General features: G+C 40.1%; 1 protein-coding gene across 1 annotated transcript in view; it reads right to left on the bottom strand.

The window, feature by feature from the left end:
- Positions 1 to 24,451, bottom strand: part of DAB2 (DAB adaptor protein 2) — a 192,272-nt gene extending 167,821 nt beyond the window's left edge. The window contains exon 1 of the mRNA XM_043488492.1: positions 24,337 to 24,451. The gene's annotated coding sequence lies outside the window, so the exon portion shown is untranslated. The remainder of the gene's footprint in view (positions 1 to 24,336) is intronic.
- Positions 24,452 to 25,849: the final 1,398 nt, after the last annotated feature.

The following is a 25,849-nucleotide window of genomic DNA, read 5'->3' as shown; positions in this document are numbered from 1 at the left end:
CAATATTGTATAGTAATTAGCCTCCAATTAAAATAAATAAATTAATTAAAAGAAACAAACAAAGATTTTAATGAGTTGCCCAGCAGATAGTTCAACTGAGATAATTTTTTATTATGTGGCATAGATGATTTAAAAATGATAAATGATCTTTATGTTTAAAAAGGATATAAATTAATTTATTTGTGAAACAGACTCATAGGCATAGAAAACAAACTTATGGTTACAGAAGGGGAAGGGGGGATCAGGATTAATAGATACACAGTATGATATATAAAATAGATAAACAACAAGGACCTACTGTATAGCACAGGAAACTATGTTCAATATCTTGTAAAAAGCTATACTGGAAAAGAATCTGAAAAAGAATATGTATATATATACACACACAAATATGTATAATTGAATAACTTTACTGTACGCCTGAAACTAACACAACATTGTATATCTACTATACTTCAATAAAAATAAATATACTAAGTCATTCTACATCAAAGCTATTTTTAGCCAAGTCGAGGACTCCATAGAAGCACTTGGAATTTGTGATTCCCCACACTAGGCTTGTGTAATCCATTCCATTCATATGCAGCTCCTCCATCCCACCCAACTTCCTGCTTTTTCCTCCAAAATTACTGGCTAATTTTAATACACTCCTGTTGGCTCCATTTGACTGCAATGGGATATTTACCTTGGCAAGTGTGTTTGCTTATGTAAAATGAGTAGTGTTTACTTTGTGATAACAATAGCCTTCAGAATATTGCCTTTTTAGTATACAATCACATAGTTACAGGAAAAATAAATAAGTAAATAAAATAGAAATCTATGTTTAATAAACCATAAAAGACATACATTACTTTAGCTATGTATGATTATATGTAGGTCTGTATGTATGTACATACAGATCTATATATGAATACATATATCTATATATAGTTTTAACACATCCCAATTTTGCTATATGATAGTACTGCATGTATGTGTATGATTAAGAAACCCCATTTTAGCTGTGTGTTACTTTTCCCCCCTCTAATCATATAATTCTATTTCAAATATGAAGTAAAATAGCTTAAAAATATGAATTATAGAAGCCAAACCTCTCTGAGTCATGTAGTGAACTTCCTCCATCCTACCCCCACCCCACCACCTCCCACTGTTATTTTTGTATATTTGGCATAATCGTTTCTCTTTAATGAGACAGAAATTTCCTTTCCAAGAAATGAGTGCAAGCTCCAGACTGAAATGATAAAAATGTTGATGGTGGTATCTAGTCTATTCAAGTTTATTTCTCCAGGTATGTGTTATATATATGTGCAGTTATTTTGCTGGCATCTAAAGTGTCTATTCTTTTAGCAGAATTGTCTACTATCTCTAAAATAACAAGAATGACCACTAAGAAAAAAATATATATGAAATTACACTGCTGAGAATTTTTATGCTTTTCCCCCTCTTCTGGTGGTGGAAGGACCTTTGTCTTGCAAAGGCAAAACTAGCAAGAACTTTATACTTTTGGCTTCAACATTAAACAGAAATATGTCCATTTAAATCTTTGAATAGACAAGATGGGTTTAGGTTCAGCCTCAGGAAAGATGGAATGGGTTTAAGTGTGAAGTGGGTAAAAAGCGTGGTTTTGTCTTTTTATGGCAGGTGTGATCTAGAGGAAGCAAGAGGCTTTATCTCTAAGTCTAAAGAATTAAAGGAGGATGAAAATGGGCTTACAGTATCTGATATGGACTCCCTATTGTTTGTGTCACAGTTTACATCATTTGTTCACAGTTGGTCACAAGACCTCAGTCTCTATTCCGTGCTAGGAATGTAGTTTTTCAAAAACAGGAAGCAACACTTGAAGTAACTGCACATTTACAGTGACTACCAGGCTGATCCCTGGTTTTTGTCGCCGCTTTCCTGTTGAGGTCTGGAGGAAGTGGCAGAGAAAGAAAAGAGAGGGTGGGGGAGGTGACTCGATTACAATGAGATTGCAATGACGGGTTAGACTGACCCTGGACTCATCTTAGTGCAAGAGTGATGAAAACACTTTAAAGAGTTGCCAACAGCTCAGTAGAAAGTATTTGACATCTCACCTACATCAACAAGCAAGAGTTAAAGGTTAAATCACACACACTCAAGTGCTGGGAAAAGGATGTGTTTGTGTCATCAACTTTCTTTGTTCTAGGATGGCCTATGTCAACAAGGGGACAGACACATTCCCTGGTTGGAGCCACCAGGACAATAGAGATGGAGCCACAATTTGTACATGATAAATCCCCTTCTAAGCATTTGTAGTTTGCTGCAAGTTACATGGGCTTCTTTATGGTTCTCTACATGTATTTGAATCACTATGTATTTAGAACAATGTGGTTTTGACATTTTCTCTTTCTTCATTCAGATTCTTGGGGTCCCAAGCATGAAGCTAAGTTTAAAAGGAGGAAAATCTGGGAAGGGAAAGGTTTTCTCTTCTTACATGTTTCCAGTGTTGACTCTAAATTCAGTGAGCCCCCACCCTAACGTAACTGGTGCTCACACACCGGAGGAGCTATTTTGGAAAAGCATTTATTTAGTGCTCTTCACAAAGCTCTGAAAGGTTGAACAGGAGATTTCTTGACCAGATTAACAATGGTTGAAATTGACATTGTTAAGAAAAGAGAATATATCTCCCCAAAAGAGCAATGCAAAACTATTGTCAAGAAGACCAACAGATGTGTCTTGGAAGGGAAAAAAGGGAATAGAAAAATGCATCATATTGTGGGCAGGTCAAGTCCCTTTTGAAGATCTGGGGAAAGCAATGGAATATCTATTTGCACTAAAGCTTATGTCCATGTTTAGTAACATCAGAGCCTCCTTGATGACAGTCCACAGAAATCCTAAAGGTCCTTGTAGTATTAGGGGACAGCAAGGTGTCTCCCATGCTTCCTCATCGTATTTTGACAGTTAAATAAAAGACAGTACAAAAAAGGTAAGAATAGGTATAATCAAAAGCACTTTAACAAATAAATGTTTTCTAAAAAAAGGTTCTGGACCCTGGATGGTGAGCAAGGCTTTGTACCTCCACATTTTCTGTTACCTATAGATTTTGTATAACCATCAGTCACTAGATTCTTTCATATATGAATACTGTCATTTAAGCCACAACAATACTTACTTGTTATTCTTATTTTTGGCCTAGAAAACATTTTCTCAGGTCTATGGACTTATTTTCTTTCTGATCTCTGTGGTAAGGAATATGTATAATTTGAGATGGATACATTAAGCCCTCACCATCTGATATCACGAAATACTGGCAACATTGAAAGAGCATCCTTCACCAACAATCTGATCAGTTTTCATGTAGCATTACAATGACTACATCTGGCTTGAGTAAGTCATTCCTGCAACGTGCTTGACAAGGAAGCTGACACTAGATTTTTAAGGTTGTGTAACTGTATTCTCTTCTATCATGTTGCTACTAAATGCTGCAAATAATGTCAGAATTTAGACTGAGACTTGCTCTCATCACAGTATACCAACATGGCCTGGTGTGGCTCCTGGAGGGGATCTACAGCCCTCATCTACTCTGACCATCAGAGACTATACAGATCCTACCAAGAGAACTTGACAGTTTATTTTTAATTTTTTTTTTTTTATTAGTTGGAGGCTAATTACTTCACAACATTTCAGTGGGTTTTGTCATACATTGATATGAATCAGCCATGGGTTTACATGTATTCCCCATCCCGATCCCCCCTCCCACCTCCCTCTCCACCCGATTCCTCTGGGTCTTCCCAGGGCACCAGGCCCGAGCACTTGTCTCATGCATCCCACCTGGGCTGGTGATCTGTTTCACCATAGATAGTATACATGCTGTTCGTTTGAAATATCCCACCCTCACATTCTCCCACAGAGTTCAAAAGTCTGTTCTGTATTTCTGTGTCTCTTTTTCTGTTTTGCATATAGGGTTATCGTTACCATCTTTCTAAATTCCATATATATGTGTTAGTATGCTGTAATGTTCTTTATCTTTCTGGCTTACTTCACTCTGTATAAGGGGCTCCAGTTTCATCCATCTCATTAGGACTGATTCAAATGAATTCTTTTTAACGGCTGAGTAATATTCCATGGTGTATATGTACCACAGCTTCCTTATCCATTCATCTGCTGATGGGCATCTAGGTTGCTTCCATGTCCTGGCTATTATAAACAGTGCTGCGATGAACATTGGGGTGCCTGTGTCTCTTTCAGATCTGGTTTCCTCAGTGTGTATGCCCAGAAGTGGGATTGCTGGGTCAGAACTGCCATATGAACTTGACAGTTTAAAGCAGCCAACTTGGCTTATGTCAATTTGCCTCCATTTTTCAAAATTGGTCTTAGCATTAAGCATTGCAGTGTTTTCCATGGGTAACTAGTTTGTTTTTACTTTCCAACATTATGAACCTTGTATCTGTTTTCTTTCCTCTTTGTGTTGGCTGTTTGACAGTTAAGAGTTAGTCTGTTGGTCACCTGTAGCAAGTATATAAAATTTCTTGGAATAACTTTCATACTTCTATTTCATTTTTAGAAGGTAACACAGTGAGTGATAAAGAGCATGAGTTCTAGAGACAGACATCTTGGGTTCAGATCTACTAAGTCAGTAGCACAGAGCCTGGATATGTTAACCTTTCAGTTTTCTTATCAATCTTCTTGCGGCATCCATGATGGAATGAGGTAGCACATGCAGAGCACTTAGAGCAAGACTGGAGCCCTGGTAAGAATGAATAAGCATTAGATATGACTTTTGGATCCATTGTATTTTTCTAGTTTATTTTGGCCTTGCCCCAGTTTTCTTCTTTTGTTTGTTGAAATCTTGCTATGATATGGGGTTGACTTCCCTAGTAGCTCAAAAGGTAAAGAATCTGCCTGCAACATGGGAGACTCAGATTCAATCCCTGGGTCAGGAAGATCCCCTGGAGGAGGAACTGGCTATCCACTCCAGTATTCTTGCCTGGAGAATCCCACTGACAGAGGAGTCTGGCTGGCTACTGTCCATGGGGTCACAAAGAGTTGGACAGGACTGAGTGACTAACACTTTCACTTTACTATATATGGAATACATGTGTTATAAAAATGCCTTAATTTCTTATGTTCAGACAGCAATGTTGAGGGTGTATTTGGAAAGAATGGAATTAGAAGTATGGAAGTCAATTAGAAGAATATAAAAATAATCCATCTGATAGAAGATAACTAAAATAGCAGCAGTAGAGGAAGAGAGGTATTTGAGTTATTTATGAGATTGAATTGACAGGAGCCAATGACCCATTTTATGTGAAAGGTAATTAATAGTAAATTTAGGGTGATTTTTAACTTTCTAGTTTAGCTGATGGGCAAATGAAGATACCATCAATCAAGATCAGGAATATACAAAGTGTTAGTGGTGGTTGGGGGTAGTGATAAATAATGAGTTAAGTCTTGGCCATGATGAGTTTGAAATTTTTTTGCCAGATAATTAAGTAAAGCCTAGTAAAGCTTTGAAAATAAACATCTAGAGCTTAGCAAAGATTATAAAGATGGACACATTAGTTTAGAATTTAGCAGAATGTATGTGTTTAGCAATTATTATAGGTATAATCACCCAGTATTATGCCAAGGCCATGGAACTTTTGGGAAATGTATTTGAAGACAAAAGCTGTGTCTTCTTCATCTTTGTATTTCCATCCAGGATACTAGTCCAATCTCTGGCACAGGGGAGACGATCAGAAAATTTTTACTTCATGACCTGTCAAGTGGAATGAGTGAATAAGTAAATACAGAAAAGCCTCAGAGGAGACTAAGAAAGAACAATTAGAAAGATGACACAATACTAGCAGAGAATGATTTCTCATAAGAACAAGGGTTTTAAGAATGAGGGTACAGGCAACATTTTGGGGTGCTGGGTGACATAAAATTGAGACAGATAGCAGGTAAACTGAATGACAGAACTAGGGCAGAGAGCAGACAGAGAGTAGTTACATTGAATGACAGAACTGGTACTCAAAGAGATCTCAAGAGTGTGGAAATGAGAGTTAAATCTCATTGCTATTTACTAGGGATAAGTGGAAAATCTTAACTTAGGTACATAAAATCAAATGCATAAGTAGTAGACATAGATGACCTGATTTAATTGCATTCCTAGGATTTAATAGCATGCTGAAAATTCAATATAAATTAATACTAGAGCCTGCCTGCCAGGGTGTGTAATTAAGCACTGCCAATAAAAACATCCAGCATGAAAATATGGGGATAATAATAACGTAGTACATATTATGTAGTAGATATTCCAGGTACAGTTTGGGACGATGCATTTCAAGAGAAAAAGCTATAAAACTACAGTATATGTAGGGGACAAGCAGAGTAAGGAAAAGTCTGAAAGTCATGCCATCACTTGAAGGTGGCCGAGGGAAGTTGGTGTGTCTTACCTTCATGCTGAAAAGGAACTAACTGTACTTTATGCAGTCAGGTCTAGATCAAAGGGCACCACAGAAGTGGTAGGCAAAGACTCCAACTCACTTTGAGAAAGAATTTTCTGTAATTAGGCCTATCTCACAATGGAATTAGCTCTTAATGGGAAAATGGCTTTTTTTTCCTAATTTCTTTCTTTACTTACTTACTGAACTAATACTTTGAGGGCATCTACCAAAGTTTCTAAGATACATATCCCTTGGCAATCAGGATATAATAGTAAACCAGTGACAGATAACTATTACCCTACTGGAGTTTACATTTTATGTTCATTTATTTATTGAGCATTTATTGGGTTCATGCTCTATGCTAGACTTGTCCTATGCCTCCAGGATACAGGGGAAAATGTCTCTGCTATTATGGCCTCAACCATCTGTGGGGGAAGAATACACAAAGCAAATACATACATAAATATACATGAAATCACAGACTAGACTAGAGGATAATTTGTACTATGTAGCCAGATGAATTTTAAACAGAAGAAGTTAACCAGGGGAACTAATGTATTTGGTGAAGTCTGGAATGCTCCTTCTAAGAACTGGCAGATTGTGGGTAAACATGGAGGAACAGTATATGCAAGGCTGTGGTCAAGGATGGAGAGAAAGCCAGTGAGGACAGTGATACCATAAAACAGGATACATAAAAGGAAAAGGAATCCTTTGAATTCCGTATGAAGAATGCATTAGAGAAGGAAAAACTGGATGTGGAGAAAATAAGGACCTCATTTCTTCAGTCTCAATGAAAGGTCATAGTGCTTTGGAAGAGGATGGAGGCAGTGGAGATGGAGAGGAATGGATGAAATCAAAGTATATTTCAGAGCAGGCTCAACAGTGATTGAGGACCTTGTCTGAACTGCACTGATTTTATATGAGGAGTTAGGATGAGGAGGATTTCAAGAACAATTTTCAAGATGCTAGCTCCTGTAATTGGCTGCAGTCTGAGAGAAGGCCCTTGGAGAAGCTCCATATTTGTGGTGGTAGGAAGATTGATCATGGATATGACCATGGATATGAGTCCTCTTTGGACAGGTGACATTTTTTCAGATGACTGTAGGCATCCCAGTGATATCAGTTAGAACTAAATCAGAGTCAGGGAGTCAGTGTGTCTCCTACGGATGGGTCCATCATGTTCCTTGGTGTTCAGGAGCTCTGCCTCCTTTTCACTCTCCCCTTGATATCTGGGATGGAAGGAGAATATGGAACTCCCTTCTTTTTGTCAACAGAAAACTGTGTAAAAGATTTTTCAAGATCTTTTTTGTTGTTGTTGAAGGAATTCAGATAGAAGCCTTGTTATCTGCGTTGATTCCAACCAGGGCTTCAGAAATGATATTTTTCAGATTATGTGTGGTCTTGTATCCTTGGCTTTGTAGTCCTCATTCTTCATTGGTACTGAGGATGACTTTAGATGCCTCTTTCTATAATGAAGATGTTTTCTAAATGTTTAACTGCTTGTCAACAATCTGAGAGAATTCATAGACATGTCGGTTGCAGATTTTTCTCCTACTGAATTATATTGTACAAGAATCTCCTCTGAGAAATTGGGAAATCACCTAGAAGTTGTTAAACAGCAGTGCTTCTTTGGTAATATTGTTGATGGATATGAGAGAAAAGACCATTAAATCAGGAAAGGTAAGATAAGCACTCCTAAGAAAGTACACTTCGACAGCTGTAATTAAGTGCCAAAAAGTCTTTCAAATAAACACAATAAAAGGAGAGACAAAATAGCCACCAGATAGAATGATCTCCTCCACCCACAACGCCATGTCATTTTTCTTTATAGTCTCTTGATCCACTACTTCTACACTGACGCCGATAATTTAGTATATCACCTTATTTTAATGCATCATCTCATATGTGGGTTCTTGAAATAAGGTCTTGCTTTGGTCTCCTCTCCCCTCTGCCCTCCTTCCCTCTATCATCAAAGTAAATGTTCAAAAATGCTTCTTTCAATACCTATCTAGAGTTCAAACTCTTCCACTCAGCCTACAGGTTATGGTGATAAACAAAACAAAACCCACCTCCTTAGACTGATGGTTAAGAAACTCTGAAGGATGCAACCCATCCCAGCAATGGTATTTCGTGCCCCCGACCCCATCCCCCCCCACCACCATTCACTGCCTTGTGAGCACACTGAAATGTTTCCATCTCAGTGTTGGTTTATGCTGCTCACACCTTCAGAATGTCCACCTCCTCCCTGACTTTGCCCTTCTTTCAAGCCTAACACTGAACTCCACCTCTGGAAACACTCCTAGGCCATGATACTCTCCTGCCCCCATTCTCAGTAATCCTCTTCAGAGAGGGCCTTATGAATGCCTGACTGGAGGTCAGTGGGATAACTGAGGTCATCTGTATTTAGAGTCTAGACATTTTCCAGTAAGGAAGGAGATAGGCTCATTTGAAAATCTAGTGCTGGAAGTAGGAATGAAGAAAGACAGCTTTTGCCAGATGCTCTGGGAAGTATAATGTGCAATAAAATGTAAGGCATTTTTTATCTCTTCTCTCTTTCTCTGTCTCAGCTTTTGGAGCCAATTTCCCCATGTCTGGAACTGACAAATTTTCTGGTTTCTTCCAGAACCTGTTTCCTCCTTCAGTCTTTCTATAACCTCTAAGCATACGTCCTTTCATGGTCTCTTTTTCTCTCCCAGATCGTATGAATAAAAATATTTATTTCATGGTCTAACCTTTACTCTTTTTTCAGTTTTTAATACTTTATTTTCTTTTTGTTTACTTCTTAAACTTAATTTTTATTCATTCACATTTTCTTGCTGAGTCAAGAGAGACTTCCTTTTCTCTTTCCTTCCTCTAAGTAGTTTATTACTAAAGGAAGTGACAACTTTATAGGGAGAACATCTTGCATTCAGATTACTACAGAGCAGTAGTTTCTTTTTATTCCTCGTGTTCCTGGCCAATTATAATTTTGAGTACATTTTAATATTGTCTTAAAGTTTATTTGGAATGGGATGTAAGGTTTTATAATAAATTACTCTAGAGTACTTGGTTTTGCAGTAAATTATGCTATACTATCTACCATATTGGCATATATTGTCACAGCAACCCACTCTAGTTTTCTTGCCTGGAGGATCCCATGGACAGAGGAACCTGATGGGCTACAGTCCTTGGGGTCACAAAGAGTTGGACACAACTAAAGTGACTTAGCAAGTATGCACATGCTATATTACCTGTTACTTACATACTAGCTTGATTATTGTCTTTAAATGGCTCTGAGCTATCTGAAGGCTTCCCTGGTGGAATAATCAAGGAATGTTTTTGTTTTTGCCCTTAAGGTCCTACCATTTAAATCTCTGGTATCTAAAGGAAAATGTTGCAATAGCTTATCCACCTGATACGCAGTAAAGAGTATGTCAGACACACACAGAGATGGGGACTGTCGTCATGTTTTAAGCAAATAGAGGCATTTCTTAGCCACATAGTCTCATCAACTCTTTCTCAGATGAAGTAGTAGCTTCCTTCCTTGTGATGAAAATAAGTTCTTGTTTGAAGAACAAGAGATGATTAAAATACATATGCTTAAGGCTTATGAAAAGACTGAAGGAGGAAACAGGTTCTGGAAGAAACCAGAAAATTTGTCAGTTCAAGACACGGGAAATTGGTTCCAAAATCTGAGACAGTCCTAATCTTGTTGACTCTATTTACTCAGACTGTATTTACTCAGCATTATAATAGGGGCAGCATTATAACAGGGAGAAAGAACTCAGAGCAGTTGCCCAAATGTGGACTCTGTCCTAGGAGAGGAAGGAGAGAATGAGTGCTTAACACTTAGGTGAATACTTTTCATGTCAGTTGTTGGGTTCCTCTCTATGCTGGGAGTAATTTATCCCCGACTGGGACCAGAAAAGTCAAAATCCTTCTACTATGAAACATTTCCAGGATGCAAAGGCAAAATTCATTCATGTGGAAAATGTCACTTATTGTTTTGTAAAGCACAGTTTGAAACCGAACTTCTATTTTTATTTATTTATTTCTGTCTTTCTTGTACAGTATTCACTGTACTTAGATTTTGAGGTATACTACTACAGCTTGCAGAGATTTCAGGTTTCTTTAGCAGAGTAGCCTGGACTCTTGTTTAAAACATAAAAGATTTCAAGGTTTTCATATATTCTGGCATTCCATATTGCCCCTGTCTTAGCTGGCTTTATTTTCAGCTAAAATGGAAACAATAACAATACTGTGTGTGGTCCTCAGTTGCTTAGTTGTGTCCAACTCTTTGTGACACCATGGACTGTAGCCCACCAGGCTTCTCTACCCATGGAATTTTCCAGGAAAGAATACTGGAGTCGGTTGCCATTTCCTTCTTCAGGGGATCTTCCCGACCCAGGAATCCAACCTGAGTCTTCTGTGGCTCCTGCATTGACAGGCGGATTCTTTACCTGAGCCACCTGGGAAGCTAAATAATAATAGTAATAGTAGTTTTACTAAGCATTTAATGTATGCAAGGAACTGTCCCAGACATTATGTATAAATTACATCAATTCATCTTCACAATAATCCAATGATATAGGTAGTGTTGCTCAATATCCGTTTTCAGATGAGGAAGTAGTTCAGAAGGTCAGTTCAGTTCTGTTCAGTTGCTCAGTTGCGTCCAACTCTCTGTCACCCCACGGGCTGCAGCACGCCAGGCTTCCCTATCTATCACCAACTCCCGGAGCCTACTCAAACTCATATCCATTGAGTTGGTGCTGCCATCCAACCATCTCATTCTTTGTTGTCCCCTTCTCCTCCCGCCTTCAATCTTTCTCAGCATCAGGGTCTTTTCAAATGAGTCAGTTCTTTGCATCAGGTGACCAAAGTATTGGAGCTTCAGCTTTAGCATCAGTCCTTCCAATGAATATTCAGGACTGATTTCCTTCAGGATGGACTGGTTGGATCTCCTGCAGTCCAAGGGACTCTCAAGAGTCTTTTCCAACACCACAGGTCAAAAGTATCAATTCTTTGGCCCTCAGCTTTTCTTATAGTCCAACTCTCACATCCATACATGACTACTGCAAAAACATAGCTTTGAGTAGATGGACCTTTGTTGGCAAAGTAATGTCTCTACTTTTTAATATGCTCTCTAGGTTGGTCATAACTTTTCTTCCAAGGAGTAAGCGTCTTTTAATTTCATGGCTGCAGTCACCATCTGCAGTGATTTTGGAGCCCAAAAATACAAAGTCTGTCACTGTTTCCATTGCTTTCCCATCTATTTGCCATAAAGTGATGGGACCAGATGCCATGATCTTAGTTTTCTGAAGGCTGAGTTTTAAGCCAACTTTTTCACTCTCTGCTTTCACTTTCATCAAGAGGCTTTTTAGTTCCTCTTCACTTTCTGCCATAAGGGTGGTGTCATCTGCATATCTGAGGTTATAGATATTTCTCCCAGAAATCTTGATTCCAGCTTGTGCTTCATCCAGCCCAGCATTTCACATGATATACTCTGCATGTAAGTTAAATAAGCAGGGTGACAATATACAGCCTTGACGTACTCTTTTCCCAATTTGGAACCAGTCTGTTGTCCCATGTCTAGTTCTAACTGTTGCTTCTTGAACTGAAACAGAAAACAATTAATTAATTTTGCTCAAGGTAGCTCTGTTCCATCTGGGGGTGCCATTACTAAAATTGGACTTTATTTCCCATTTTAGTAGCTACTTCATAGTAAAGTTGTAGTGACAGAAAAGAGGAATATTTTTACATGGTGGCAATGATTGTTTGAATAGATAGAGGATAGAACCGATTTTCCAAATTTAGTTGGCTTGACTTTTATAGTCCCTAACATGCTTGGTGAAGTCAGGAAGTGGGATTATTTATTGGATGCTAAAATTCCATGCCCCAACTTGATCTGGGTTTCTGTGGAGGTATAATGCAAATACTTCAGAGAGTGTAATTCTTTTACCTTAGTGAGAAGACAGTAGCCAAAAGAGAATCTAGTGGTGAGTTATTAGAGAGTCAGTAGGAGAGTTTGTGTAAGAAGGGAGTTTTGGAGAGAGGACAATGAAATGTTTTATAGTAAGCTAATGGTAAAAGGATCATGGTGACTGCAGTATAGTTGGTTATCATTATCCAGTTAAAATCATTCTTGAAACTCAGCAGTAGTTTCTTTCCTTGCTTGTGATACTTGCCATTATTTCATAGGTTTGAAAATACAAACTTTGGAAGTTCAAGCCCTATCTGGGTTACATCTTTCTTCTTAGGATCATACACATTATTATGACAACTGCAATGAAGTGAATAATGGTGTTCCTTAATGGAAGCATAAGTCCAAGGACAAGGTTGTTCCTGTGTGTGAATGATAAAGAGGGATGGAAATAAATAATAAGAATAACATGGGTTTTTAGTACAGAATAGCTTTGCCCTAAAAAACCTAAATTTAGTGCTCTAAATTATTCACTAAATAAGAAACTTGATTTTACTTCAGAACCTAAAGAATGAGATTATATAGAACAATATTTAAAATCAATACTTAAAAACACTTACATGTCTTATAGTTGTCAACTATCATACTTACTGTTCAATAATTACTCTGGTATTTCCCTTAAACAGGGGAAATCCTACTCTCTTCTTATGGAAGAAACCTCCAGGCTTTGCTCACTCCCTGAGGGCATGGTTCAGTGGCTCTTTTGTTGTTGTTTAGTCGCTAAATTGTGTCAAACTCTTTGCAACTCCATGGACTATAGCCTGCCAGCCTCCTCTGTCTGTAGGATTCTTCAGGCAAGAATACTGGAGTGGTTTGCCATTTCTTTCTCCAGGGGATCAACCCAGGATCAAACCTGTGTCTCCTGTGTTGGCAAGTGAATTCTTTATCAGTGGCTCTTTAGTGGTGTGTTAAATGGATCTTTCCTCTGTCCTTTAACTCATTACGCTATTTAATCCTCACAGCAACACTACATTACAATTGAGACATGGAGAAATCAAATAACTGGCCTCAGACTACATAGCTAGTGAGCGGATTTGAATTTTGGCAGGTCTACTCAGAATCTAGGCTTTAAATCACTACCAATCTGCTTCTATAATTCTATTCACTTGTTTTGGAGAATTCCAATATCTCAGTCTAAGAACAAACACTTATCACTCCACAGAACAAAACAAAGAGAACACACCATTTAGTAATAAGATTTCATGGAAAAGATCACCGGTACCTTCCAGATAACATCAGATGGCTTGTGAATCAGGTGAGTTACGCTCTTCAGCTGACTCCCTTTGCTTGGCTTTCTCAATATTAAATCACAGCTGGACTACTTTTACAACCTGTTCTTTAAGGGATGGGATCACATTTCAAACATATTTGAACAAAGGAATTTTTAAGCCCGTATAATGGCCTCATTTGATTGAGAGAATGAAGGAAATTAAATATTTTGAGTGCCTCTTAAAAGTACCAGTGTGTCACTAGGGGTGAGCATATTATTTATTTCAGTTAATCTTCCCAAAGAATATGTGAAGTAATTATTATTATCTCATTTGACAGATAAGAAAGCTGAGATTCAAGAAAGCTTACTAACTTTAGTAAAGTCACAAAAGGCAGTGCCAAATTATAAACCCACATTTTTTGGTATTCAGAATCCACATCTGTCATTTTAGGGTGCCGAAGCCTGTTCTGTTGGATGCAGAATGTAGCTTTTAATTTTAGGGATATATTTGTGTTAAGCTACACACACTCTTTTGTTCAAAGATGCATACTGTGGGCTTGGAAAGATGCCTTCTAAGAATCTCTGCAAGAAAATGAATGTGGCAATGTAAGGACTTGGAGATTTATAAAATGGTGTCTAGATGGCTAGTGGTGCATTTACTAACAGTTTGACTTGCTTGAAAAGCTAACTGCAAAGAAATTTGATGAGTCCAATTTGGGATGTATTAAGTCTGAAATGACACTGGAACATATTGAAACAGCTGGCTGGAAGGCAATTGGGAACAGACCTCAGAAGGGAAGTTGGAGCTCAGGTTGGGTGTGTGTATAGTTGGAGATCTGCGTTAGGGAGAGGATGAGATTTCCCAGATTGAATATGTGCAAAGAGCAGAGGACAAAAGATAGAATTCTGTGAACTGCCAAAGGGCTGGGAACTGAAGAGGATGATCTAGTGAATGAGACTGTAGAGCACTCACGGAGGAAGGACCTATTTCGAGGGACCTGTACTTTTGAAGAAAAAGTGGGAGAGACTTTCAAGTAGAAAGGAGGTGTTAGTCATGTACAGCAATAAAGATAATTTAAGAGGATGAAAGCTGAAAAGGGTCCACATGATAAAAAATTAGTAAGGCATTAGGGATACATTTTAAAAAATAAATGTGCTTTAATAATGGAGTTTGTAGACAGTGTTTTCAAATCAGAAAGAGAACTAGTCTTTGCTGTAGACCAACCTATTACAAGCAATAGAAATCTTTCTGAAAAGAGAAAACTTGCCAGCAGATAATTAAGCAGATGGCACATAATTATTTGAAGTGAGACAAGTCTGGGAAGCTCAAAGAATGCTTTGGAAGCCTGAGTTGTTGGAGCAGAGAGAGTGAGGAGGAGAGTTGTAGGAGATGGAGTCAGAGAGAGAACCATGAGAGTGGAGAGCATGGGTCCTGAGAGATTACTGTGTAGAGAATGCCACTCTCCACTCTGAATGGGATGGAAAGCTTCACTGGGTTCTGAGCAGAGGAATGACATGATCTGACATATGCTTCAGCAGAATCACATCCAGATGCTATGTTGGAAATAAAGTAGAGCAAACGAGTGGCAAAAAAAAAAAAAAAAATGGGAAGACCACGTCAGAAACTATTGGGATCCAAAAGACTTGATAGTGCCTTGGGCTAGAATGGTAGTGGTACATATGGTGATATGAAGTCAGATAGCTGATGTGTTTTGAAGGCAAAACCCGCAGGGGGGGGAAAAAAGTTGAACAGGAAATGGGAACTATATACACACACCATTTTCTTTTCTAAGATTTTTTTTTTTTTTTTTTTCCTGTAGAGAGTAGTTGGTTGGAGGTAGAAGCAGTGTTGAGGTGAATTGTTTTCCAGACTGGGAGAAGTCACAGCATATCTGTTTGGTAATGAGAAAGCTGTAGAGTAAGGAGAAAGTTAAAATGGGCAAATTGCCAGCATGGTGTCCTTGAATAAATGAAAGAGGAAGGGAGGCAACTATGCCAGCTGGGAAAAAAATGGCTCACTTCTACTCATTACTCTGTACTTAGACCTGGTATGGAGAAGGCAGTGGCACCCCGCTCCAGTACTTTTGCCTGGAAAATCCCATGGAAGGAGGAGCCTGGTAGGCTGCAGTCCATGGGGTCGCTAAGAGTCAGACACGACTGAGCGACTTCACTTTCACTTTTCACTTTCATGCATTGGAGAAGGAAATGGCAACCCACTCCAGTGTTCTTGCCTGGAGAATCCCAGGGACGGGGGAGCCTGGTGGGCTGCCATCTATGGGGTTGCACAATGTCAGACACGACTGAAGTGACTTAGCAGCAGCAGCAGCAGACTTGGTATGTCCTGAACTTCTTATGTAAGATTTTTTTTTAACATGAATGATTTTCAATGACTATCTATGTTAGCTTTGTACTGTGAATACTGATGGATGAAGAAAATGCAGAATGATGACTGTGTTACTAACTATGAAGTTACATGAGAAGCATTGGTTTAGTTCAGGTTAGCCTGACGTTTCGTGCATATATAGACCACAATATCCCATGACACCAGAGAGTCATGCCTATTGTCCACTGCACGGCCCCTTGCTTTCTGAACATTGCCTGCATGTTTCTGCACATGCAATTTCCTTCAGGATGCTCTTGTGTGTTACACATCCTTCAGGGCATAGCATAACTCCTCTTCCACAAAATTTTTTCAAGCACAGGCTTCATCTCGTTCTTTGTGTTCCAATAATTAATTTCTTCCTGTCCTTTACCCATATTCTGTTTGTATAATAATTTAATTCACATTGTATATTTCTGGACCCCTACACATTTTAAATACTTTACTGTGCAGACATATTATTTGTCTATGTATCTTCTCTCCTCTATTACCTGAGATTATTTCAGCCTAAAATGTTGTCTTGCTCGTTTGGTTTCCCAACAATGGACAGTTCAGTATTGAATGAAACGGAAATACTTGAAAACTGGATTTATTTCATGGTGTTCCAGAGGACAGAATTAGTGGGAAAAAGTAAGAATAAGATAGATTTTGGCTTGGTCAATGGAAAGGTATTAAAACATGGTGACATTTCAAAAATGGGAAAGACTGTTATTTAAAATATTAATTCCAGGCAGCCTGGATGGGAAGGGAGTTTGGGGGAAGATACATACAAGTAGATGCATGGCTGAATCCCTTTGCTGTTAACTGAGACTGTCATAACATTGTTAATCAGCTATACCTGAATATAAAATAAAAAGTTAAAAAAGATAAGTTCCAGGTAACTGAAAAAAACCCAGTCAGTTTTTCTCCCAACTATCATTTAAGCTCAGAGCACCATACCAAGTATGTTATAAAAAATAGTATCACATTTAGTCTTTATACTAGTCCCCCAAAGAAGGAATTTTAATCATCCCAATTTTACTTTAAATGATTAACCAACTTGCCTCTATATACAGCTAACTGGTGAAAGTGGGCTGGTATTGGAACTCAAGTCTGTGTGGTGCCCAGGTCTAGATATTTGATTCAGATGCTTCACAGTGTCAGAGAGATTCCACATTGGGTAGGATGTAGGCACAGATAAATCTCTGAGGTTATAAAGGAATGTACAATTCAAGGAAAAGGCAAATTATCTAGGTAGACTCCCGTGTCTTTATGACTGTTAAACAGGCTTACTTTCCAAAAGAGAGTCAAGAGATGAAACTGGGAGAGACAAAGCAATCCATAGTGAGGTGCCAAGATAATCTTACAATTTGTTCATCTCTAGTTATTCTTAGATCCCAGTTATCCCTGACTCAAAATGAGAGTGGGTTCATGGACTTTGATAATCACATTATGACTGAATAAACACAGCGTAGGGCTTGGGGCGCTTAGAAGACCTGTCCCAAAGTGGAGTACACCCAAACTCTTTGAACACTGGACACAACTCACAGAACTTGTCATGAATATTACCAGAATTTTCAGCACGTGCCTGCAGTAGGCGTTTAATTAATTTTATCAGTATCTCCTTTCTTCTCCATCCTCTCTGAGTCCATATATATCACAAGCTACTGTCTTGAGTAGCGATAACATAAAGGTATCATTTTTATTTGACAATGTGTTATCTATGAATAGAAGAAAACATAATGTATATTTATATGGTAAGCCTTTGCTCCAAGTCTTCACAAAAAGGAGAAGGCTATATTTTTGCAAAAGTTTTACTTTTGATGTTTTGTTCAAGAAAATATGCATTTACACGCATAGAATGGAAATAGAGTGTTAAATAAATTCTACTTATGCATTTTCTTACCATATTTCAAGATGTTTACTCTTTCAGCAAGTAATCCGACTTGACATTTCTAAGCTTGTAGCGTGGAGAGAGGCATTACTACCTCAACCTTTTGTGTTTCTGCTGGATTTTGTGTTTTTTTTGACAGTCCATTCAGTATAACCAAAGAAAACTTTATTCAAGTGAAATTCAACTTCACTTTTCATAGAACTATGACCTTAAAAAACTAGTCTCTTAACTTCCTTCAGGGAGCCATGTGACTGACTGCCTTGTCAGCAAGCTACTTTTCCTGAATCTAAGTTATTTCCTTTCCTGCAGAGAAAAATTGCTGTTATCACTTCCAACCCTTTCAGTAATGGGTATTTTCATATATAGTTTACCCCTTCAAAACAAACAAAAAAAAAAGAATGCCTCTTTTTGCTTATTTGCTAAAAAATTGTTTATCCTAAAGAAAAAAAATGTAAGGATATAAGCACATTTCATGGTCTATGGAAAAATCAGCATTTCCTGAGATTTCTGATCCAAGAGATAGCTACAAGTTCTCTAAAACACCTATTTTAAGATATTCATTTCAATTATCTAAACATAAGAAAAACATGGTCTGGTTAAAGCTAGCATCACCCAAGTACTTCCCAATTTCTTTATCTCATAACCATTTCTTTTTGGTCTTTATTCTGCATACTTTTCTCTAACATCTAACACTGGAACTACCTCTGTCTTGTTGGACATTCCCCTGGTGTTGGCTTTTGAGAGATGCTGTGTCCTAATTTCTTCTCTTAATGATTTTTTTCTCACCCCTTGTCCAGAACTCCCTTCTCACTAACTTTTGGCGCTTTAAATGTTCTATCCTTAGCATCTTGCTCTCTTTCTACACATTCTCACTGGATATTCTCACAGTCACTCACCTAGGCTCAAGCCTCGTCTGCTCACTGATTATTCCCACATTTAACCTAGACTTTTCTCCTGAACTCCTGCCCAAATACCTCCAAGCTTTCCAACAGTTCATCTCCAGTGTAGCATGTCCCCAACTGCACCCTTATCTCCTTCTCAGCCAGATCTTCCTGTGCTCCTCCTTATCTTAGCAGACTATTTCCATGTACCCAGACACCCAAGCTTAAAATCACTGAGTCATTCTCAATTCCATTCTCCTCTGAAAGTTTTCTCCTATCTGTTCCTTCTCTTTCTTCCTGATACTGCACACGGAGTTCAGGCACTCGGGGGGGAGTTCTGTCTGCCCCCCACCCCCTGGTGTTCACAACTGTTTCCTAACTCCCTGTTTTCTTATCCTAGTCTACTTTGAGATCAGAGACTTATTATGAAAACGACATTCTTTGAGTTGGCCCTTTGCTTTAAAACCTTTGATAGTCTCCATTTCACATGCAGAAAAACCCGAAACTCCTTAACAGACAATCTAAAGCCACCTGCAGTTTAGATTCAAGTGGCTCTGCTAGGCCCATCTTTAGGCATCACTCCACCCCAAAGGATTCCTAGGTGGTGCTAGTGGTTAGGAACCCACCTGCCATTGCAGAAAACAGGAGATGCGAATTGGGGGAAGATCCTTGGGTGGGGAAGATCCCCTGGAGGAAGACAAGGCAACCCACTCCAGTATTCTTACCTGGAAAATCCTACGGGCAGAGGAGCCTAGCAGGCCCCAGGCCATAGAGCCGCAAAGAGTCAGACTCGACTGAGCAACTTAGCACACCCTCCAAAGGCATATGCGCTGAGTCTTTGTCATTGCACATGCCATTATTCTCTCTCCTTGAGATGTTTCCCCCTATTTTCTTTTTCCTACCTAATGACTGATGGCTTTCATTTTTCAAGAGCCACATCAGATGATGTCTCTTCTTTGAAATCTACCCTGACTTCTGTAGAAGCATGTCTTCTGTCTGCTGTTAGTGGCCTTAGCCTACCTTCACACTAGCATCAGGATGCTGTGTTGTAAATATTACACAGTAGTAAAGGACTCTGAAAGAGCAGGGGCTATGTCTTCTTTTCTGCAGAGCTAAAGTCTATCATTATGTCTGACTTGTGATAAAATTTGGTTCTTATTTGTTAAATGAAAATGAAGTTATTGTAATAAGTAATAATGAAAACTCTTAAGAATGGCCCAAATGATTCCAAATAGCTGTCCTAAATATTTATGTTTACTCTATATTTTCTTTCTTCCAAAGAACTTTGTTTAATTCCATTTTATTCTATCAGTGGGACACCTGAGATTGGCAACTAAGACTCAAGGGAAAGGACAGAGAAAGAACTCAGTAACTGCACTGACAAGACACTGGAGTCAGACTCAACATTTCTAAGAGATGATGGGTGTGGCCAGCTACTACCAGCCTCCATCTGCTACATTTTGTTGTTGTTTAGTCACCAAGCGGTGTACAGCTCTTTTGACTTCAAGGGCTGTAGCCTGCCAGGCTCCTCTGTCCATGGGATTTTCCAGGCAAGAGTACTAGAAGGGATTGCCATATCTTTCTCCTGGGGAATCTTCCTGACCCAGGAATCAAACCTGTATCTCCTGCTTTGCAGACAGATTCTTTACAACTGAGCCACCTGGGAAGCCCTCTGCTACACTGCTACACTAAAAAACTGGCCGCTAGAGAGTGAGGAGGTAAATCCAAGGGTCGACAGAACAGAGTGTCCATGAGATGAGAGGCAACTCCTTTCCCATGGGGAATGGAAATGGGGATACCTGGCCTTTCTCCCTAAAAGCCTCCTTAGGGGTTTGAAGAGAATTGTTCATAAAGACTGTTGTATCCTTTGGTCCTCTAGTTGGGCGTTTGCTGAGGAAAAGAACTTGAATTTATCATGGGAGCAAGGAAGATGAGTTTTGGTGAAAGGGCTAGAGGGAGGGGACAGTGTTGGGGTACTGAGTTTAATGGTCAAGAAAGGAGATTTCTGTGGGTCAAGTGGATTCGAGTTTGAATTAATTTGAGGTTGATTCACCCCAATTCCAAGACTTTCCCCACCACACTCCAGCTACAGAAGACTATATAGTACATGGCCAGTGACAAGAGCTGAAAATGGATTTTCAACTTCTCAAATCATTGGATCTCAAAGAACTCATACCACTAGCCCCCAGAGTCAGAATTTGGAGCCTGCCTCACAGCTGGCATCAATAGCCAGGCTGTGTCCAGAGAAGCAGCACTCACGAAGACAGAGACATTATGGTGGTATCCTGTTGGCTTGGTGTTCTTCCCATTCCTTGTGCACCTCTCAGCTCAACACCCCTGAAGGGTAATCCTAGAAGGTGGACACAAGGTGGTGGTACCCTTGAAGCAGTCCTGCGATCAGGTAGGGCACCAGTTCATACTTGGACTGGGTAAAGAGGCAACAGGTAGAAGGTGAAGATAAACTCCAACTGAATGGCTGGACTGCGGCTTAATATCTGAAAGTGAAAGTGAAAGTCACTTAGTCGTGTCCAACTCTTTGCGACCCAAATGGACTATACAGTCCATGGAATTTTCTAGGCCAGAATACTGAAGTGGGTAGCCTTCCCTCCTCCAGGGCATCTTCCCAACTCAGGGATCAAACCCAGGTCTCCCACACTGCAGGTGGATTCTTTACCAGCTGAACCACAAGGGAAGCCCAAGAACGCTGGAAAGTGAAAGTGAAAGTGAAGTCACTCAGTCGTGTCTGACTCTTTGTGACCCCACCGACTGTAACCTACCAGGCTCCTCTGTCCACAAGATTTTCCAGGCAAGGGTACTGGAGTGGGTTGCCATACTGGAGTGGGTAGCTTATCGCTTCTCCAGTGGATCTTCCCAACCCAGGAATCGAACTGGGATCTCCTGCATTGCAGGAGGATTCTTTACCAACTGAACTATCAGGGAAGCCCTTGATATCTGAAAACAACTGGAAAACTATGACATTGCCTCAGATACCTGAGGAGACCTACTACCCAGTAGAGGATTAATACTTGATATCATACAACTGGGGAGAATGATTGAGAAACACAATGGATTTATGTTTCTTGTTGAGTTAGCACTGCTTTCTAAAGTAGGTACATGTGGAAACTTACTTAAATTCATAGATGCTCTGCACAAAGTTCAACCAAAATTCAACCCCAAACTGCTATCAAAGCAAACCTTTCTTTATTGATTTATCACTGAATCTGACAAGTAGCACCATTCACTAATGTCCCCACTGAACCCTCTGGGGATCAGAACATGGTCAGAGGTACCCATGGAGGATGTGCAGAAATGCAGTCTTGTTCTGACCCAAAGGGGCTCACAGTATAAAAATGAAGTGAAGATGTTATGGCAGCTCCTACTCAGATCAGTTTAGAATGAGTATCTAACCAGTTTCAGGATGATCTGGAACTTCCCAGAACCACTGAGAACTCTGCTGATTCGTATATTAGGAGACATTACGTAAGCCGTCCATGTTTGGAAAGAGCTGATATGTTTGTTCTCTCTAGAGCAGAAATGCAAAGTATTTCATGATACTAGAGAATATTAAGAGTAATTTCTCTCATAATTCTTCTGAGGGAAGACTAGGCCATGTTTGAACTACTTCTAATTCGGTCTCTGTTCCCTCAACAATTTCACATCTCCATTGTTTGTTGTTTATTTAGTCACTAAGTTGTGTGTGACTCTTTGCAACCCCATGGACTGCAGCTCACCAGGCTCCTCTGTTCATGAAATTTCCCAGGCAAGAATACTGGGGTTGCCATAAGCAATACACACACACACACACACACACACACATATATATTGCATCGCTCTTGTTTGTAGACTCCGTTCCTGCCAGTCCCTTATTAGTCTAAGTCTATATTCTGACCAATTTCTTGCTTTCTCAGGTCATTCTCCCATAATCACTCTGAAAAGCTGAGGCACTCTGCTGTAATAGAATTCCTTGCACCATATAATATTAGTCTTTGAAGTAGTATGTGCTGTACTGTGCTTAGTCGCTCAGTCCTGTCCGCCTCTTTGCAACCCCATGGGCTGTAGCCCACCAGGCTCCTCTGTCCATGGGGATTCTCCAGGCAAGAATACTGGAGTGAGTTGTCATGCCCTCCTCCAGTGGATCTTCCCAACCCAGGGATCAAACCCAGGTCTCCTGCATTGCAGGTAGATTCTTTACCTTCTGAGCCATCAGGGAAGCCCTTGGGGTATTATATTACCCATATACCTGTTTGAGAGCGTTTCTGATTTTTCAACTTCCTCCATGAATGATGCCTCTTCTCCTGTTAAATCCTTTACATTCCAGTCAATTCCCCATCACCTCCCTCTTCTCTGGGACTGTTTCCCTGAACTTCAGCATTCCCTTAACTAACTCCCCTAGAAACCTACTTTACTACTCCTGGGGACATTCTTGATAATGTATAAGCAACACTCACAGAAATGTGTATGAGAAATTGTAGAATTTTAGCTTCAAAAGGTTTTATGCATAAGGGTTCTGTTGATGCTAGAATGAAACAAGTAATCAGAGGTAGGGGGCTATGAGAATTAGCTAAAATGCATTAACATTCATAATAACATAGTTACAGGTAGTACAGTATACATGTAGTATCAGTCATTTACTCCTTGACTCTGTGTGAAGTCACATTGTGTGTTTTAATGTAGGACCTTGAAACAACCTGGTAAGAAACAGAGCAAATATTGTTTCTAGTGATAATCAGTGAGTGTGGCCTCTCAATCTCTCCCTTAATTTTTAAGTGGGCCCAAGTAGTTTAGAAACCAGAATTACTGGACAGAAGTAGTCTGGGCAGCATTGATATACCTTATGTGGTAAGGGTAGGTGGATTTTGGCATGGCTCTTTTTTAGGCCTTGGAAGTCCAATTCTAAACATCCACTTCTATCGGGGACTTTGGGACTGCAATAACTACATGAGATATGCTTTATTACACGGTGATGGAAGTAATCATGAAATACTTTTATGTTTTGCAGATGCTGGCACTTCTTCCCTTTTGATGTAAAATATAACATGAAGTCTTTGCATTAAAATCAGAGGCATAAAATTTGCTAGCATCTGTAAATATTTTATTCTTTAGGTACTCCCTGGTCCTGAAAAGAAAAGGTAGAGAACCTTGCCGGAATTTCAGTCATCACCTCCGTCCAAGAAGAAACCACCCGCGGTTTTTTTTTTTTTTTTTAATCATAACAGCGCCCCCTGCTGCTTCAAAGCGAAGGCTTCGAGATTGTTTGCTCGTTTTCCTTTCAGTCTTTGAGAGACTCTGGAAACGTGGCTGGAAAACATTATCCTCAACTGAACCACGGCCAGGGAAGTCTCAGGAGGGAATTCTTTCCTGACATAAAATTAAACCTGGCTTCAGCATATCTTTTGCGGGAGGGGGTGGAGGTGGGGGGTGGAAAGGAGGAAAACTTACTGTTGATGTTTCTTGGCTTGGCTTTCTATTCGGTTCTTAAAGCAACATTATTTTAAAAATCTGTAACAAAACCTGTCATCTGCCAAGTCAGCCCCAAGCCTCCCAGTCTCTCTCAGCACAGCTTTCCCCGTCTTGCCCTCTTCCGTCGCCGCACTCCACTCACATTTGGCAAAATGTATTCATAAACAGACGCCTTTTAACTCACCGATGGTAGGAGCGGTGATGGACTGTCTCCGCTGTGGAAGGGAAGCTGGTGCCAGGAGGCCCGCGGAGTCCCGGGCACCGGGGCGGGGAGGTGGCCGGGGGTGGGGGGCACCGATGTGGCTGTGGAGCTGCGGAGGAAGCAGGCCTCCAAGCGGCTTGCTTTCAGCCTTGCTCAGTGGAGAGCTGGCCCTCGACTTCGGAGGTGGCTCGGGAGCAACTGGCAGCAGGCGATGCAGTTTCAGGTCCAGCTGGACGCACTGCTTGTGGAGAGCGGAAAATCTGGAAGCTGTGGTGGGAGAAGGCTTTGGCCTCTCTGTGCCTGTGGGAGACGGTGCCCTGAAGATTACCCTGTGACCTGATGCCACTGGTGAGGAGGTGCTGGGTTATTTATTCACCCAAGGGGCAGATGTTGTTGGAATCATTGAGGTTTTTTTTTTTTTTTAATATTGAATTGTCTCAACCAGCGCTCTGACGTTCTGGTGGATGAAAAGGATCCTGCGTCTCAAGATGAGCCCACACATACTTAATAAACCAGTGCCGGTCTGTTCAGCCGCTCAGTCGTGTCCAACTCTTTGCGATCCCATGGACAGTAATCCTCCAGGCTCCTCTGTCCATGGGATTTCCCAGGCAAAGATACTGGAGTGGGTGGGGATCTTTCTGACCTGGGGCTTGAACTCATGTTTCCTGCATTGGCAAGTGGATTCTTTACCACTGAGCCACCAGGAAGGATCATGGGCAGATCTGGGAGTCACCTTTATCTCTAGTATGACCTTCCCTTCTATTCCCATCAAAAATAGTGACTTAGAAAGTTTGTCCATGCATGTGAGGATTACAGCAAGAGAACTGACACCCTTCAGCAGTTTTGTAGCACACAGCATGATCATTATATTAGGTTATACTGGGGTGTAATAGGTTCTGGAATGTTCAGGCCTTGGTCCCTGGCTCTGAAGCTGCTACTCTCATTAAAATGCATTTGTAGGATGGGCTTCCCAGGTGGTGCTAGTGGCAAAGAACCCGCCTGCTAATGCAGCATATGTAAGAGATGAGAGTTCAATCCGTGGGTCAGGAAGATCCCCTGGAGAAGGGCATGGCAACTGACTCCAGTATTCTCGCTTGGAGAATCCCATGGATAAAGGAGCCTGGTGGGCTACAGTCCATAGAGTTGCACAGAGTCGGACATGACTTAAGTGACTTAGCATGCATGCATATATGCAGGATAATAGAATGCAATATTTGACATCATGTAATTGCACCCTGTGCAGACCAAGAAATTATATGTGACGTGCTCCACATAGTCTGCTAAGAAGGGGCCAAGATGGGGTGCTAGGATGCTAACACACTGAGAACTTGCCTGTGTGGTATGGTTTAAGAACTGCTTCTAACTGGTTTCCTTGCTTAAAAATATCTTCTTCAACTGGCTTATATAGGAGACCGCTTTTTGGAGGTGAAGCTGTTGTCCACCTGAGACAGTCACTTAAAATTTAGTAGTAAAGTAATGTTTTAGAGTGAACTGT

The sequence above is a fragment of the Cervus canadensis genome, chromosome 16, assembly GCF_019320065.1.
Source record: "Cervus canadensis isolate Bull #8, Minnesota chromosome 16, ASM1932006v1, whole genome shotgun sequence".
NCBI classification, from domain to species: Eukaryota; Metazoa; Chordata; class Mammalia; order Artiodactyla; family Cervidae; genus Cervus; species Cervus canadensis.
Note: the sequence above shows the minus strand (reverse complement) of the source record. Positions and strands in the feature narration are given on the sequence as shown.